Genomic DNA, 19,492 nt, shown 5'->3' with positions numbered 1-19,492 from the left:
AAAGTTGATTAGTGAATCTGCCTTCAAGACCTCTATGGATATAGACAATGGCAATGAAAGACATGCAATGATCAAAAAAGTTTGATCATAAGAGAAAGGCGATGTCTGAAGTAGTTCCATGTGTTGTTCCAAAGGAGTCAATTTGCTTTTATTGCCAAGAGAAGGGGCATTGGAGACAAAGTTGCCCTATTTACCTAAGAGATCTAAGAGATGGGAGAGTCAAAAGTATGACTACGCTTTAGGTAAGAATCCACTATCTAACTCCATTAAGTTCCTATTCATGGATTTTTAATACATGATGTGATAAGATTACATTTGAATGTTTTGTAGGATCGATGAAAAGAAAGGAAACTTGATAAGAGAGCAAGATGAATCTAATCACAAGAGATGGATCTCGATCGCATGGACTTTGAAGATTAGATTTTGAGCTTAGAAAGTTATGATGGAGTTGTTTATTAATTTTCTTTTGTACATAGTTTTCAATGGATTTTGCATTGTAAGGACAAATTTTTCCGCTGCTTTTATAAATAAAATAAATTTTGACTTATTTATTTATTTATTTACTTCCTTGCAATGAAATCGTTATGAAAAATTGATGTTCGAATATTTCTACAACGAATGGATATGATTCTTAGTAATGTTATTATGGAAGTGTCAAGAATTTACCAAATAGGGAGAGTTTCTCATCGCCCAAAGTTTCAATTGGATAGAAATTTGGAATCACACAACTTGGTTGCATGATGAATGAGAAATTTCATATTTGGAAATTAGACAAATTCGTTGACAATGTGTCAAGTGAAGGACTAGGAGATCGAGTACACAAAGTTGTGTGTTGATCAAGTTCACCATAAGAATAACAAAGATATTCGTTATGATTTACTAAAAGGCTTAGTAAATATGATTATACTTACTAGATTAAGTGTAATTCTAAATTGATTAAAGGGTTTAGATTAATAGTAGAACGAATAAGAAGAATCATGTAGGCAGAAAGATAAAAGTTTCTCCATTCTAAGAAGAAGGGAGAGTAGCTTTTATGCTTTATGATAGGTCTTAATGATTAAGAACCATATCTCAAATGATCCTCTAAGTGAGTCTTAGTACAATTGTATGTTTAAGAAGAGGAGTCAAGGATTGAAGAAATGGTTAAATCAAGAAGTCTATCATACTTCGTTCCATAACAAGTCTTAAAGTTAAGATTGTGACAATGAGTGAAAGGTATTAAAGGTTTATAACATTCATCAAATGTGGGAAGTTGTGATGTCTTGAATAAGACAAAGGCCAACTAGTACCAATTTATGAAGTGTTTTAATAAAAGCTACACTAACTCTTGAATATTTGGTTGTTAACAAATGTTTATTGACAAGAGAATCTTATATGTCAAGGAATCAGTGGGAGTCTTAATGGTCTTGAAAGGTTTCAAGAACAAATCAAATAAACCTTATTGATCATCACTAGCACACGAGTTGAGGTTTACAACCTATCGTGAAGACATTATTTTGTTTCTGTGCCAATCCAATCGAGTTAATTATGCATGTGAGTCCTATGAGTTCTCATTTGAATGCATAAAAGGCAAGGACCTTGATCAATGGAAAGTACATTGATAGGAAAAGGTGAGCTGCTTAACTACTTGGAAGACGTGGTGGGCAGCTGTGCTACCATAAGGCAAAAAATCAAGATTAAGAAAGTTCGATCCATATGAGTTTGAATTTGTCGTAAACTTTGGATTTTAACAAATTCACATGGATAGGAACACATACACTGTTTAAATCTAAGTGTCATAAGATTTCCTCCTTCATGAAAATGATTGTGAGAAAATGCTTTCGATAAGAAAGATTTAAAAAAGATAGTGATTGTAAAATTGCATTCTCGAATTCGATCATGGTTACGGCATCCCTTCCCATAATTTGAATTGTGAGGTTTGACAATTATTCTTAATTGTTAAGACACACATATGAACTATCTAAGGCAAAAGTGTATAAGTTCAAGAAGCTTTGATAAAAGATTATCAAAGCACTAAGTTTTAGAAACATGAACTTAAGAAATTCAATAAGTATTGTTTTTCTGAAAGTTAAGATGTTTATGAGTACATGTCGAAGCTAGTGGGTGCATAAGTGTTATGTTTTATAATAATCATCATGATAGTGGGAGCATAAATGTTATGATTGTATGATTATTAAGGCAAGTATTGCATAGTTAGCAATATTAATTATAGAAAACAAGAGTCATACTTTGCAAAGTTGTAAGAGTTGAAAGGTTGTTTTGCTATAATTAAGGGAGAGAATATTATGCTTCATTTCAAATCTAAAGGATTAGGTTGAGAAATGTTAATAAACTTAGTCAATGGTACATAGTGTGTTCTTAAAATTTCGATTATGATTACGGTATTCCTCTTCACAATTCGAATTTTGAGAACATAGCAAATAAAACATTATGCGTCGTGTCCCATACGCTTCGAGTATAGGATCGATTGCAAATGATTTAATGTTTGACCATTCTAAGATTTTCCAAATGTCTAGTGCATTTAGAGGGAAAAGGGACTAGAATTGGTTTTGACTAAAATAATTAAACAACTATCAAAGGACAATCCAAAGTTCGACGAGGATTGGTCGCTTGTGAGTAGTTGGAAGTATAGTATTGGAAATTATGGAAATGTTTCCATATTGGATGGACAATATCGACATCATTACGAATAGATAAGATTCTATTAAGAATAAGTTGTCATATGGAACATATGGAAGCGTGTCTATATTGGGAAGTAAATATTGAAAATCTATGACTAGATTAGAAACTTTTATGCAAAAGGATGTTCAAAGGAATGTACCTTGAGAGAGAGAAATCATATCTAAGGAATTGTCTTGCAACAATCTCCGATAGAAGACTTTGTAATATCATTGGCAATAGTCTTTGTGACTTTGGTCCAGTGACATTACGAAAGGATCGTTGCATAAAGTGTTAGAATCTAGTATATTCTATAAGTAACAAGAATTTGATATTCTTACACTTAAGAAAATGGATTTGGAGTTGTAAAACGAGAATGATTGGAAATGTGTTCAATTTGTCTATTTCACAAAAGTAAGAACCATAGGTAAACATTGTGTGCATGCTAGGAGCATGGGACAAGTGTAATAATTCAAGTAAGAAGTTGATTACCCGAAACGACAAATAATGAGTAATCGATATGGTGATAAATAAAACGTGTTTTGTTTATACTCAAAGGTTTGAGGCCATATGGGATTAGTATTATTCTTGTTTTTCACTTTGCATGTTTTGACTTCCAGAATAATTGAATTTATTAAGAATAATCGAATTATTCAAACGGGCCACAGTCGTTCATATGTTGGAAGTAGATATGAATGAAGACTGTCATGAATTGGTGTGTGGATTGTCTAGAAGAGTATTAGACATAAGCAAATGTTTGCTGCAACGTTCATGAGTGCTTATGAATATGATTTGAGCATTGGATTAAACCCACACTCACTTGGATCACTCCATGAATTGTATCACGAGTGATTAGTAAGACGATAATATCTTATATTCTTGAAACCGAGATGTGTGAGTTGTATCTTGCTAATCGGTTGCACATTGATAATATGTAAACGAACTAGTAACTTGGTGTTATAAAACATATTGTTGTGTGTAATTCGGTGAGTGAGTGCAAGCGAGCATTGTATCAAAGTTTATCCGTTGCTTTTATCCAAAGTAGGATAAAAGCGATATCTTTGGGCCCCTCGATGGTTTAGTGATGACATACGTAAATGCTCGGCCGGGCTAGGGCTAATTTGATTTGTTCAATTAGTCTGTCGTCATAAATCGGAAATCGAGATATAGTACAAAGAGAATGATTTGAAATCATATCTCATACGATATCTAGAATGGAGGAATATATGATCCCTTATCTAAGGACACGCGTATCTGATATGATCAGAGTTGACAGCGGCTTTGGAAAGCTACGATTGCAGATCAGGATCTGAAGTCATACGCAGAATAGTTGTTAGACTTATCCAAGTGAGAGACTGTTGGATTAGTGTCTAAGTCCATAACTATTTTGGTATGTACTTGACCCGATGGTGCATGGTCCTTTTGGGTTGCCTTCACCAAAGCAACTTGATTGGAGAAATGAATAAAGAGAGAGAGGATAATATGATTTATTAATATGTTATAAGAATAATATATTAAAGGAGAAATCATATTTGTTTAATTAATATTGGTCAATAATTAATTAAGAATTAGTTTTGTGATCAAATGTAATTAATTAAACTAGAGGGGCTGAGTTGTAATTATGTGATAGTTACAAAATAAGGTAAGGATTATCTTATATATATGGTGAACGAATTTGAGGTGTAAATCCCTTAGAATTCGAGTATGATAAGGATTCAAGGATTATCTTATTGGTTGCTTAATGGATAATCAACTAGATAAGGATAATGACTGAAACCCTATCTCTACACCTATATAAACACCCCTAGGGCCATGAATTCGTGTATCCCTTCCCAAGAGGTCCTAGATACGAATTCTAACCTCTCACTTCTCTCTTTATACCTTCTCCATTTGCTTATGGTGTTTGTGAGCCATTAGAGGAGTGACACTTGTGACTCTAAGCATTCCAAAGTCAATACAAGGAGGAATTGGGATTGTTATTGCTACATAACAATCAAGGTATGTTCTTAAACCTAATTACATGTTAATATGATTACTTGCATGCTAGAATTAGGGTTTATAGTCTTGGATTCAAAGCATGTACAATAGAGAAACCTAGATCCAAGCATTAGGGTTTGTATGAGCACATAGGATGTCTTATGACCAAAACCCATCATTATTGGCCTAAATTATCTGACTTCTGATGGCCTACTAAGGCCCAAATACCCAAAGCATGGCCCAAACAGTGGCCCAATAGCATAAGGCCAACTAAGATAGTACACGAGGCGTACATCCACATATGCTAGGCGTGCTGACTAAGTGGTGCGTACGTTGGGCGTACCTCCACGTACGCTCATCGTAAACCTCTTATTAAGTCCATTCTCATTAAGTGCATAATACTTCACTTTAGAAGCTACAATCACCGATCATGGTCCTTTTCCACGTCTTGATCCATAAAGTCACTGACTTGGTGACTTTACTTGGCCCAAACAAGCCCAACTCAAAAAATGATGTTCTACTTCCATGAAAAGGGCTAGAACTCATGCATGAACCCATTAAGACATTCAATATGGAGACTTTCAAGATGGAGATTTTACTGCTTATGGGACCCTTGTAGCTCTGAGGGTGGCAACCCTAGGCTCACAAACGAGATATCACCATAAAGGTCCATTATTAGGACCAAAATGACTCCAAAACCAAACTACACTCAATCTAAGAATTCTTAGGTATAGTTATGAACTTTATACCTCTAAAGAGTCCCATAGGGTGATGTTATCCCATATCTATGAGCTCTAACTTTCCAAGTTCTTCCTTCCCAACTTCTTATTTTCCTCTTCCAAGCTTACACCACCAAAATGAGCTTCTTAAGGTTAAAACCACACAAAAAATAAGGGGATGAGGCGTTCTAGGTTATCTCTGAGGTTGGGGGACAGATAAGCAGGCTAGGGTTTGATCCATTAAGTTATTTATATAGAGGTTGACCCTAAAATTAGGGTTTCTGGACACTGGACGTATGTTGGGCGTACGCCAAAAACACCCGCGACCATTTTCTTTTATACGTTGGGCGTACCCACGTGCCTTCCACTTTGCATGCATGGTCCTTCCTTGTCATTTATTTCCATTAGGGGCCATTTTTGCCAATAACTTAAAAGGGTAATAAATCCTTTATTCTAAGTCTGTTTCCGACGAACTTTATATCCTTGAAAAGGTGGCGGGAAGCCCTACGCTCTCATCGACACCTCCAAGTCTAAAACTTTCTGGATGAAACCGGGGACCCATAAAAGAATGAATTGCCCCTACTCTTGGTTTTTGAGACCCCAACCGAGTACTTTCAAACAGGGTGTTACAAGTCCACTATGGAACTCGTCGAGTCATCCAGTCAGAAGGCAAAAAATTCAATTTCCTTGAACTTTGGCAATTCACTTTTGCATCTATTCACTAGAAAAATGACCTAGGCTTTGATACCACTGAAAAAATTATGAGCATAACATCATTCCTATGGTGTTCATGCAACCCTAATTGCTTTGATCTAGGTTTTTCTAACATGAACATACAACAATGAATACCAAAGAAATAAACCCTAAATGACTTGCATACAAATCTGAAAATCACATATGAATAGGGTTAGGAATATTACTTTGATTGTTATGTAGCAATAACAATCACAAACTATCTTGATCTTGACTTCTGAAAGCCTATTGCCTCTAGTGTTACACCTATAATCAAGTCACAAACACCATTATCAACAAGGATGAACAAAAGAGAGAGACGAGAGGCACCAAACACGTCCAAGATACTCTTTGGAATGCTTAGCCATGTTTTTGGGAGCCTTAGGGGTCCTTATATAGGTGAGTCTACTAGGTTTTTCAACTTGGAAATCCTAATCCAATTACATATCCCTTAAGCAGCGCAAAGATCCTTCTAGAAGGCCTCTTGGATGATTTCTATATGGAATCCCATATAGAATTCGTCCATTGCTTCCTTATGGATATTAAGCCCAACTTTGTAACTATCTTATAATTACAGTATCATTCCTCTTAATTTAATTAATCTCTTTTGACCACAAAATCAATTCCAAATTAATTCTTGATCAATATTCATTAAACAATATGATTTCTCTTTTAATATATTATTCACATAATATATTAATAAATCATAATTAATCCTCTTTCTCCTTAATTCATCCTATCAGTTGATATGGTGAAGGAAAACCAAAAGGACCATGCTCGTAATCAGGTCAAGTACATACCAAGATAGTTATGGGCTTAGACACCTAATCCAACAGAAGGACGGATCCTATCAGATGTGTATCGACTACCGGGAGTTGAATAAGGTAACGGTGAAGAACCGTTATCCCCTCCCGAGGATTGATGATCTTTTCGACCAACTTCAGGGTGTATCTTGGTTCTCCAAGATTGATCTGCGATCGGGTTATCATCAAATGCGATTTAGGGACGAAGATGTGTAGAAGACAGCTTTGCGAACTCGCTATGGTCATTATGAGGTCTTGGTGATGTGATTTGGGCTCACGAATCCTCCTGTCGCATTCATTGATCTCATGACCTGCATGTGCTGACCAATGTTGGATCGGTCTATGATAGTCTTTATTGATGATATCTTGGTATATTCCAAGATGCAGGAGTAGCACGAGGAGCATTTTTAGAGAGGTGCTTGAGACATTAAGGAGGGAGATACTTTTAGCAAAGTTCTCCAAGTGCAAACTCTAGTTGTGCGAGGTGCAGTTCCTGGGGAACCTTGTCAATCAGAAGGGTATTCTAGTCGATCTATCCAAGGTCGAGGCCGTGATACAGTGGGATGTTCCGAGGTCTCCATCTAAGATTTGGAGTTTTCTTGGTTTGGCTAGTTGTTATCCGAGATTTATCCATGATTTCTCCAAGATTGTTGTCCATTGAACCGATTGACCAAGAAGTCAGTGACATTTCGTTGGGGGCCTAAGCAGCAGGCAGCCATCGAGACTCTTAGACATGGGTTTGGGTGCAATATTGATGCAGCGGGGTTGCGTGATCGCATACGCTTCGAGGCAGCTGAAGCCTCATGAGGCGAATTATCCGAAGCATGACTTAGAGCTAGGGGATGTGGTTTTCTCCCTCAAGATTTAGCAGGATTACCTCAATGGAGTTCGTTATACTCTTTACACGGACCATAAGAGCCTAAGGTATTTGATGGATAAGCCAAACCTGAACATGAGGCAACATCGTTAGTTTGATGTGGTGAAGGATTATGATTGTGAGATCCTGTACCACCCGGGGAAGGCCATTGTGGTGGCCGATTCTCTCAACCACAAGGTGGTCACGGCTCCGATCCGAGATCTTTGCTTGAGGATGACCATGGTTACTCCATTGTTGGAGCGGATTCATGAGGCACAGGTTGAGGCTATGAAGGAAGAGCTCCGAAAGTGTGAGCAGATTATGGATCACGTGGCTTCCTTTTATTATGATAGCCATGGACTATTGACTCTTCATAGAAGGGTCTAGGTTCTATATTAGGGCGGGGTGCGCCAAGTTCTGATGGAGAAGGCTCATAAGTCAAGATTCTCCATCCATCCTGGAGAGAAGAAGATGTGTAGGGATCTTCGCCCTGATTATTGGTGGCTCCGCATGAAGCGGGAAATAGCATGGATTTTGGAGTGGTGCTTTACTTGTAGAAAAGTCAAGGCCGAGCATCAACCACCTCACGACAAGATGCAACCGTTGGAGATTCCCGTATGGAAATAGGAAGAAATCACGATGGATTTTATCATGAAGCTTCCCAGGACTGCGAGTAGAGTGGATTCTATTTGGGTCATCGTGGATCGGTTGACCAAGAGTGCATACTCCATCCCAATCCAGGAGAGTATTTCGGCAGAGAAGCAAGCTGAGATTTATGTTCGTGAGGTGGTGGCACATCATGGGGTTCCAGTGTCGGTGGTTTAAGACTATGATGTTCATTTTACTTCCAGGTTTTGGAAGCGGTTTCATGACGAGATGGGCACTCGTCTCCATTTTAGTATAGCATTTCATCCACACAAGGATAGGCAGAGTGAACGGACGATTCAGACACTTGAGGATATGTTGCGTACGTGTGTATTGGATTTTGGTGGGAGTTGGCATAAACGTCTTCTGTTAGGGGAATTTTCGTATAACAACAGTTATCACGCTAGCATTGATCGACCACCTTTTGAGATGTTATATAGGAGGAAATGCAGGACCTCGATTTGTTGGGGCAAGGTTGGCCAGCGAGTCATGGGGAGTACCGAGGTCGCACTCAAGACTATTAAGCTGATTCAGCAGGTTCGGAGTAGGCTCCAGACAACTCAGATTCGGCAGAAGACCTATGTCAACAAGCTCCAGTTAGACTTGGAGCCAGGTGGGAGATATGGTTCTCTAGAAGGTGTTGCCTTGGAAATGTGTCATCTAGTTCAGGAAGCGGGGCAAGCTGGGACCTAGGTATATCGATCACTTCATGGTTTTAGCTCGGGTGGGCAGGGTTGTGTATCATCTAGATCTTCCAACCAAGCTCAACCAGATTCATAACACATTTCATGTCTCTCATCTGCAGAAGTGTTTAGTGGATGATTCCACAGGCGTGCCCTTGGAGGATATACAGGTGGATGAATGCCTGAATTATGTTGAGAGACCAGTGGTAATATTAGAACGGAAGATGAAAACCTTGAGGAACAAGGTTGTGGAGCTAGTGAAGGTGTAGTGGTTGCACTACAAGGGGATGGAGTGGACTTGGGAGCCATAGGAGGAGATAATGGAGCATTACCCAGGATTGTTCGCGACAGCGGACTTCAATGACGAAGTCTGATTCAAGTGGGGGAGAATTGTAACACCTGGTTTCTAGTATGAACTTATTTTTCCAACTATTTATATTTTTCTTAGAGGAATCGGCGAGTTGGAAGCCTCAACTCGGAATGTCGAGTTGTTTTTTGCCACAAAGTTTAATTAGTCAACTCGGCAAGTCGAGGTGCCTCAACTCGGTGAGTTGGTAGCTAGGAAGGAAACCCTAATTTTTAGGGTGTTGCACCATATTTAAAGGCCTTACGTCCCTTGGTTGGCCTCCTTACCAACATCCTCTGTCCAAAAACGCTAAAATCGAGCATTACCTTCCATTGTTGAGTGTGTGAGCTTGGGGAGAGCCTTGAGTGTTCATTTTTTGGTGCATGTTGAAGGAGCTAAGTTTCTTGGCTTGAAGAAGAAGTCTTGGATCTAGAATCACTAGCTCATTTGTCAAGTTTTTGAGGTATCAAGTTCTCACCTTGCTTATTAGTTGCTTAGATCTCTTCTTGGGTTAGATTGTATTCTTTTAGCCTTATTTGGGTGGATGATAGGGGAGTAGGACGTCCCAAATGTTTATTATTTCAGATCTAAGATATACATTATCTCTTTTGGCATAAACGTGCAAACTTTATGGTGTTAAGGGTTTCATAAATTCATTAAGTCCTTCTTTTGGCCTTTTTTGAGCATTTAAGCCTCACCTAGTCATGTATGAGCGTAAAGTTGGAAACTTTATGTGGCCATTTAGCTTTCAGATCTAGATCTGGAGTATGGGGCTATGCCTTTGGTGATTAAGTGCTTAATGATTAAGCCCTCACCCTTTTAGGCCTAGGGTTTGGGTTTTGAACCCATTTTGGTGGTTCCTAGTGGTAAAGTTGGAAAATTTACCCTTCTAGATGCCATTTTAGTTGAGATCTGAGTTGTGAAGCTCTTAGTTTCGATAATGTCGGCTTAATGAATTAAGATGTTGGGTTCTGGAGAACTCGATGAGTTTATTGATAAACTCGGGGAGTTGGATCGTTTTCTTCCTTTCTTTGTAGATTAATGGAGAAACACGGCGAGTTGAAGGACAATTCGGTGTGGTGGGTTAACTCGGGGCGTTGACTTTGACTCTTGACTTTAGTCTTTGACAAAGTTTGACCTATAAGGGGATTTTGGGCATTTTGAGTTGTATTTAAGGAAATCGTTTCTGTTTAGGGGTTGAGCAGAGTCGATATTCGGAGTCGAGATCTGTTCAGCTATCATTCTGTATTCGAGGTGAGTTTCCTTATCGGGTTTAGGGGTTAAAGGCACCAATGTCGGCCCAAGTTTATGTTATGTTGTTAGTATGCTAGCCGTTTTTATGACTCTTGCCTGTGCCTGAGTTTATCTGTTTTCTGGGCTAAGGCTCGATGTCGGGCGAGGCCTGATGAATATTTGTATGCTATGTATCTAGGTGATTATTGCATGTGTACGTGTTTATTTGATATATGTTATTGTATGTTGGGCGGGGACCATTTTACTGATCTTAGCTCGATGTCGGACGTGGCCCGATGCTGGATGGGGTCCGATGTGGGGCAGAGCCCGATGACAGGGAGGGGCTTACTATATGTTTATTGTGTGGTTGTTATGTGGTATTTTGGGGGAACTCACTAAGTTTGTGCCTACCATTTTTAGTTTATGTTTCAGGTACTTCCGATTGTAAAGGGAAGAGCTTGGGATGACTGCATTGCACACACCATTGAGATTCCGCTTATGATGTTTTACTCTGATTTTATGGCAATTGATATATTGGTTTTTATTTGAATGATTGGATGATATTGGAAATACTATTTTCTCTATTATTAAAATGAAATTTTTGGGACCATATTTTTGGATGTTACACATCTATACTTGACAAGATTACTGGATCAGATTTAAAGTCAAGGCTTCTCATCATCCTTCACCTCTTTACATCTATATCATCTTTCATCTCTCATCATCCATATCATATTTCATCTACCTATCTTTATCTAATAAAAAAATACATATACATTTTAAATCAAGCAAAACGTGTATAAATCGTTCATCTAGCATAGATATCAGGAACACAGATAGTAAGCACATATAACATGTATTAATATTAAATAATTCATATCTATGTGTATGATGAAAGTAACTACACACTCACTTGTTAAAGTGACAACTTGAAATTTGGGCAACGCTTCGCTTCTAGAAACTGTCTTTTCCTTTGACGAAACCTAGTATTATTATCACTAAATTTTAGTCTAATATTTATTGCAACTAAGTATTAGTCTAGATTTATCATTAACTCAAAGTCTATTTTCATGATCTATCAAGTAAGGAACAACCAGGTAGGATCATATCGAAGGTATGGTCCATTTGGTATATAAAGTATACTATTTGGAAATCCCACTTTAAACAACTCACTAAATCACAACCTAGATATCATCCCCGTAAGTAGATCAATCAGTATAACGACTTGGAATCATTGATAAATCTTGTTTATAGCTTCATAATAAGGATAATGAACTTAAACATAAGTTATACTTAAAGTATGGTAAACATAACTCACTTACAAGGTGGTTTAGCGAGGAACCGTGCTCTGCACGTGAAGAACTTCGGACCCGAAAGCTTTTCTTCTCGGTGCCTTCTGGCTCTCCTGGACTCGCTACTAACACCTAGGAGGTGTTAGGGAAAAGAATAGATACTTTGGGGGTGTTTGGGAGAGAGTTGGTTGAAGAGATGTGAGAAAAAGAGTGAAAAACGTCTTCTATTTATAGGCTGCCATCACCGAGTACGTGTGTCGTACGTGCAGGGTATGTCGGGTGTACTCAGTATGCTAGGCATACTGCATGTTCTGCTGGGCGTACTCATTTCAGGTGTCGGCATCTCGTGCAAAGCTGTATGGAAGAAGTAATGGCTTAGATCATGCCATGTGTCACTCGCTAGTTTAGTCCAAAATTTTATTATCTTCTAAAATCCGTAACTTTTGCATAATAGCTCCGTTTTTGATGTTCTTTATATCCACACATTGGTAGCGACATCATTTACAACTTTCATTTAGACTCTGTTGGCTATTTTGAGTTTATTTTTGATGTTATATTTTAACAGGCTTGGACAGTTAAAATCCGTTAAAAAATCATAACTTTGTCATCTGACCTCCGTTTCAACTGTCTTTATATCGTTGAGCTCCTATTAAAGAGATCTTCAATTCTCTATTAGGTTGTGTCGGCTAAAAATCAATCGATCTAAAATTCGATTTCCGAGCTGTGTACTACTACGCTAAGGGCGTGTTTGGCACGGAGCTTTTGGAAGCGTTTGGGAGCTTCTAGCTTTTAGCTCTTGACAAAACGCTCTAGTTTAAACAAAAAGCTTCGTTTGGTAGTATGGGCATTTAACTTTTAGTTTAAACAAAACGCTCCAAATCTAAAAGGTACTTCACGTAACGTTTAACAAAACGCTACTGAGCTTTTGAAATCAATTTCCTTAATTACCCTTAAAATTATATTTATATATTTATTTATTTTTAATCAGTTGTCCTTTTATGTAATTTTATTTATTTCAAAAGCTTTCAGTTACTTTTACCAAACAATCATATAACAAATAAAAGCTACAACTTCCCGCTAACCACTTCCAGCTAACAACTACTTTTGCCAAACATGCCTTAAATCTTAGAAAAATTCGTTAATTCCTTAAATGAAGCCAAATTTGACGTTCTCTATATGTACGATCTCGGTTTGACGTCTACTACGATTTTCGTTTAAATTGCTAAGGCTAAAAAGTATTTCGTCAAAAAGTCACTATTTACGATATGCGCAGCCGTACCGGTTTAATCGTGAAACTTCAACGGGTTATAACTCCTTCGTTATAAGTCGGATTTCAGTTTTCTTTATATGTACAAAGCCCTTGTGATATATACTATAACTTCTGTTAAGATTATTTATCTTAAATAATCTTCTATCAAAAAGTCGTTTTTTAACGCTTATTATCTTTAATTTAACTAGTTCGGATATGCTTGCCTTACAATGGTGGTGGTGGTGGCGACGGTGGTGGCTAAAGCGGTTGCAGTGATGGTGGTGATGGTGACGACAATGGTGCCGATGGTGTTGATGGCGGTGGCAACGGTGGTAGTGGTGGTGGTGATGATAGTGGTTACGACAATGATAGTGGTGGTGGCGGTGAAGGTAGTGGTGGTTGTTGGTAGCAGGTGATGGTAGCAGTGGTAGCCAGTGACATTGGTAGTGGTAGTGGTATAAGATATTTTTGTAACAAGTTAGTTTCTTTGATGAAATAACATGTTACTTTCTTTGATAAAATGAATGTTTTTCATCAAACTTTGGAAGATATCTATTTTTCTCCATAGTGATATATACAGTAAAGTCCCAATATTTTCATCGATTTGACAAGAAAGTCCTAAACTTTACTTTTTTGACAGTAAAGTCCAAATTACCGGCAGTTTCTGACACTTTTACCCTTTTTTCACGATTAGCCAGTAATTAGGACTTTTTTTTGTCAAAAAAAGAATATTTGAGACTTTCTTGTGAAATCGTCAATTAGGAATTTATTGTCAAAAAAATAAAGTTTAGGACTTTCTTGTCAAGTCGTTGATAATAATGAGACTTTAGTATATATATAATTTTTTTTTGGTTAGAAATTTAATGGTATGATAATCTTTAAGCATAACAGTTATTGAAATCTTCTCTAATCAGGTAGATCATATTGAAATCCTTAACGTTTGCTTCTTGTTAAATCGTTTTTTTTTATCTCAACAAACCGATATTGAAAAAAATTAATATAATCAAGAAATAAAGAAAGAAAGAATCAGGTTTGTGTTTGTATAGAGCCAGGCAATTTCGTTTTTTTCGATTTCTTATTTCTTCATTTTTGGGATTGCAAAAAGTCAACACAACCTTCTTTTTTTTTTTTTTTTTTTCTTTCTTTCTTGATTTTTCTCAAATTTTTTCATGTCGGTTTGTTAATATTAAAAAAACGATTTAAAAAAAAACAAACGTTAATGATTTCAATAGAATCCAGTTGATTAAAAAATGTTACAATAACTCTTATGCTTAAAGAGCATCATAGAATTAAATTTTTAACCAAAAAAAATTATATATACACAATATTTTTAAGGATTTGATAAGAAAGTCTTAAACTTTATATTTTTTACAGTAAAATCCTAACTGACGATTTGACAAGAAAGTACTAAACTTTATTTTTTTTAACAAAAAAGTCATTATTACCGGTTAACCGGAAAAAAGGGTAAAAGTGTAAAAAACTATCAGTAATTTGGATTTTACTGTTAAAAAAATAAAGTTTAAGATTTTTTTGTCAAATCGATGAAAATATTAGGACTTTACTGTATATATCCATTCTCCATGGAAATTTTATTTCATTTTAGAATCTTTTTCCCCTCTAAATCCAACCAAACACATAACTTCTACTGAATTGGAATCATTTTTGCTTCCAATTCTATTCCTAACCTCTAAACTAAACACCCCTAACCCTAAGTATTCTGTCTTTATTTTTCCATCTTTAAGGGTATGGTATTTTTTTCAGCTCTTGTCGATAGTTATGTGTTTGTGTAGTTTATGTTTGTAAGATTGCCTTAAATTTCTCCTTAGGTGCTCCACCTATTTCAAATACAGCACAAACATGAATAATGCGGTGGCGTGGTGGGTCTGGTAATAAGAGCTTGTCATACAATAACCAACCCATAAATTAAAAGCTTATAAATTAACAGAGTTGTACTCGATTAGGTGAAAAATTGTTGATGTTCTTAATACGACTTTACTTCCATAACTACAAGTACGTGATAAGAAGCTAAAACAGTTACCCTGAGTAACTATAACCACCAAAGCTTTAAATAATATATATATATATATATATATATATATATATATATATATATATATATATATATATATATATATATATATATATATATATATATATATATATATATATTATTTGTATTTTATTTTTTTAAAAAGAACTATCTGCAATATGCATGCTTGTCGTTGATGTGTACATATTCCAACCAAGTCAAACTAACGCGGTTTCTACCTCCTTAAGACCTTAACATGCCTCCCACTCTTTTTTCTTAAACCCTAACGACATAAATAGCCCCTCGATATGCATTTCTTTTGATCGAGCTCTCCATCTTAACAATACAACACCATGTATTCCACCTCCATTTCCACTCTCACTTTCTTTGCTTCTTCTGTCCTCATAATCTCAGCCTTATTCCACCCATGCTCCGCCACAATCCCGCGGAAACTAGCCCTTGTACAAACACCGGCCACTGTCCTCAAATACTACAAAGGATCAGTTCTTCATGGCAACATCACCGTTAACCTCCTTTGGTACGGAAAATTTTCTGCCATCCAGAAAACCATAATCATTGATTTTCTTGAATCACTCAACTCCCACCTCCCAACTCCTCCCTCCGCCGCGTCATGGTGGCAAACCACAGCGAAATACAAAGGTGGGTTGCGGAGTATCCATATTGGGAAACAGATAGTGGACGAAAAATGCTCGCTTGGGAAATCTCTTAAAGATTCTCATCTCATTTATTTGGCTTCTAAAAATAAAGGTTTTAATCAAATCAGCTTGGTGTTGACGGCAGCCGACGTCGGTGTCGCTGGGTTTTGCATGAACCGATGTGGGACTCACGGGTCAACTCGGGTGAACAAGGGCCATAACTTTGCGTACGCGTGGGTTGGTAACTCGGTGACACAGTGTCCGGACCAATGCGCCTGGCCCTTTGTTCAACCGACATTTGGTCCGAAAATGCCGCCGTTGGTGGCGCCAAATGGTGACATCGGCGTCGACGGCATGGTGATTAACATCGCGACGGTTATGGCGGGAACGGTGACGAACCCGTTTGACGGCGGTTATTTTCAAGGTCCGGCCACTGCTCCGTTGGAAGCAGTTACTGCATGCACCGGAATATTCGGGTCGGGTGCGTTTCCTGGGTACCCAGGAAAGGTCTTGGTGGATAAGAAGACGAAGGCTAGCTATAATGCGCAGGGTGCTAAGGGGCGTAGGTACTTGTTGCCGGCTATGTGGGACCCTGACACTTTGACGTGCAAAACACTTGTGTGATCTTCGAGGATGACTTGTCAATTTTAAAAATTCTAATTGTTTATTGTTTATTAAAATTATAATTTACATGAATTATAAATATACTTGGTTATATTTGTGTTGTAACTTACAAAAATTATATATATATATATATATATATATATATATATATATATATATATATATATATATAAAAAGACAGAGAGTGAGTGAGTAGAGAGAGAAAAAAAAAGTAATCATATAAGATCATTATATTTTATGAGATGGAGAGATGCAATTGTAGCTATTTATTTTTTAAAGAAAAAAACATTTTTAAAATATTATTTTTGTCATTTTTTATCCAAATAAAAAAATTAATGTTTTTTTTAAATATATGTGAAATATTCTTGTAGAATATTAGAAAATATTTTAGTAGAATATTAGAATATTTTATATATAACAAATCTAGTAGATTACTGGAATATTTTAACATTATAAAAATCACATTATAATATTTACAATGTAATATTCTAACTTTATAAAAATCACATTATAATATTTACAGTGTAATATTCTAACTTTGTAATATTCTATTAGAATATTTCACGTATTTAAAAAAAAAGTAAAATTTTTTTTAGATAAATAAAATGACGAAAATAATAATTAAAAAAAGAGTAAATTACTGAAACAGTTTCTATGGTTTGGTCAAAATTGCACGTTTGGTTCCTAATTTTTTTTTTTGCACTCGGATCATTTCTATGATTTGATTTTGTTATGTTTTTCGTCCCTTACATACATAAAGCTAGGGACCAAACGTGTATTATTGATCAAACCATATGGACGAAAAACGCAACAAAATCAAACCATAAGGATGATCCGAGCGCAAAAAATAAGTTAGGGACCAAACGTGCAATTTTAACAAAACCATAGTGTAGCACCTGGTTCCTGGTACGTAAAACTTATCTTAGTGTTTTTCATTTTAGCCTTGGACTCGGCGAGTTGTAGGCCCGACTCGCCGAGTAGAGACGGGATTTGGAACACGTTTAAGTTGGTGACTCGGTGAGTCCATATTTTGGACTCGGCGAGTCCCCGCTGTCTGATGAAACCCTAAATTTCAAGAGCTTGCACCCTATTTAAGCCCTCTTATCCGCCCCCAAGCTCGCCCCCTTCACCCTTAGAGCTCCCTATATCGTCCAACCCTTGTTCCTTGTGAGATTGAAATGCTTTGGTGTGTTTTCTTGAAGATTTTGAGAGAAAAGGAGAGTAGATCAAGAAGAGAAGAAGGAGGCCAGACATCTTAGTGTTATTTCAGTGATTTCCTTGAGGTATAACTCAGTTTCCCTCTGTTTTCATGCTCATTATCCCTTGTAACTCCATGAAAGTCCTTCTTGAGCCTTTTCCCAAGCTTGTTTGTGTATTAGAGTTGATAATAAGTTGTTTAGCCTCTAGATCTAGTCATGATTGAGCTCCAGGAGCTTGGATCTACTGCCTTTATGGAGCCATAGTGCATGAAAGCCCTAGATCTACTATTTTGGTGCATTTTGAGCCCTAAAACCCTCATGGGTGTTTATTTACACGCAAAGTTGGAAACTTTACGTGTAAACCAGGCCCTAGAAACCCAGATTTATGAATGGCATGGGCTGGATTCAAGCAGAATCGCGTGTATAGTATTTGCATGCGGCAGACTCGGCGAGTCGTTCATCTCACTCGGCGTGTCGAGTCGCGAGTCCCCGAGTTTTCCCCCTTTTCGTGTTTGCGGGTTGGAGTAGTGAGTCATAGGGTGTGACTCAGTGGGTTGGAAGACTCACTCATGTAGTAACTCGGCGAGTTCAAGGCAATCTTCTTGCCTCAAGAACGGACTCGGCGAGTTGTTCATACAACTTGGCGAGTAGAATGAAGAACGTTGGTCATCAGCTTAGAAGGAAAACTCGTCGAGTCAATGCCAAACTCGACGAGTAGAGACGGGATAGTGGTCAGACAAAGGGATAGGGACTCGGCGAGTCGGGTCAACTGGAAGTTGACTTTGACTTTGACTCATGGTTTGATTAAGGGTAAATGGTCAGTTTACCCTGAGGTCGGTTAGCAGTATTTGACTAAGTGTTTGATGGGAATTGCAGCCGGAGGATTTCCGGAGCAGCAGCAGCAGACATATCGTTCCCACACAAATCAGCAGCTACGAGGTGAGTTACCTTCCAGTAGCAGTGGGTCTACGGCCACAATGCTGACCCACCAGTAGGATTGTATGATAGATGTTTGTCTCTGTGATATTCATCTAGGATTGCTACTACCTGTGATATGCTAATGTGCTGGTATGATATGATGATATGTGCTAGTGACAGTAGGGGAGATAGTCCCTAGTATACCGGTCGATAGGGCCGAAGGGGCGGTCATGCCCAGTCATGCTAGATAGATTATGAGATATATGTGTTATGTGGTAGTAGTAGGGGGATGAAATAGTCCCCAGTATTCGGTCGAGAGGACCGAAAGGGAGACCAGCACCCAGATATGCTAGTCAGTATCCGGTCGAGAGGACCGAAGTGGTGGGGGGGCAAGCTTCCAGATATACTAGTCAGTATCCGGTCGAGATGACCGAAGGGAAGGCCAACTCCCAGATATCCTAGATAGTATCCAGTCGAGAGGACCGAAAGGTCAGGTCGGGCACCCAGATATGACTGACAATATATGTATGTTATGTGATTGTTTGGTATGTGGTATGTTGGGGGAACTCACTAAGCTTCGTGCTTACAGTTTTCAATTTGGTTTCAGGTACCTCTTCTTCGAAGGGGAAAAAGTTGGCGCGGTAGCGGCCCATCACACACACACTTTGTATTCCGCACTATGAGATCTTCCTGGGGATTGTACTCTGACGTTGCTATGTTTTTATAAACTGATTTTCAGACACGCACACTTTTATGAATGATATGAACGGTGTATGTTTTATTACTAATGTTTTGCTAATTATATGTTTTTAAAAATGAAATTTTTGGCTCGTATTTTTGGGATGTTACACATAGGGGCGATTTCAGTAATTT

The 19,492-nt window shown here is 37.6% G+C and overlaps 1 pseudogene; it reads left to right on the top strand.

Moving 5' to 3' along the window:
* Positions 1–15,492: 15,492 nt before the first annotated feature.
* On the top strand, positions 15,493–16,593 carry LOC145030051 (protein EXORDIUM-like 2 pseudogene; annotated as a pseudogene).
* The last annotated feature ends 2,899 nt before the right edge of the window (positions 16,594–19,492 follow it).

The sequence above is a fragment of the Lactuca saligna genome, chromosome 1 (assembly GCF_052625555.1).
Source record: "Lactuca saligna cultivar CGN05327 chromosome 1, ASM5262555v1, whole genome shotgun sequence".
In the NCBI taxonomy this organism is placed as follows: Eukaryota; Viridiplantae; Streptophyta; class Magnoliopsida; order Asterales; family Asteraceae; genus Lactuca; species Lactuca saligna.
The sequence above is the reverse complement of the archived record's forward strand: the minus strand, read 5'-3'. Positions and strand labels throughout refer to the sequence as shown.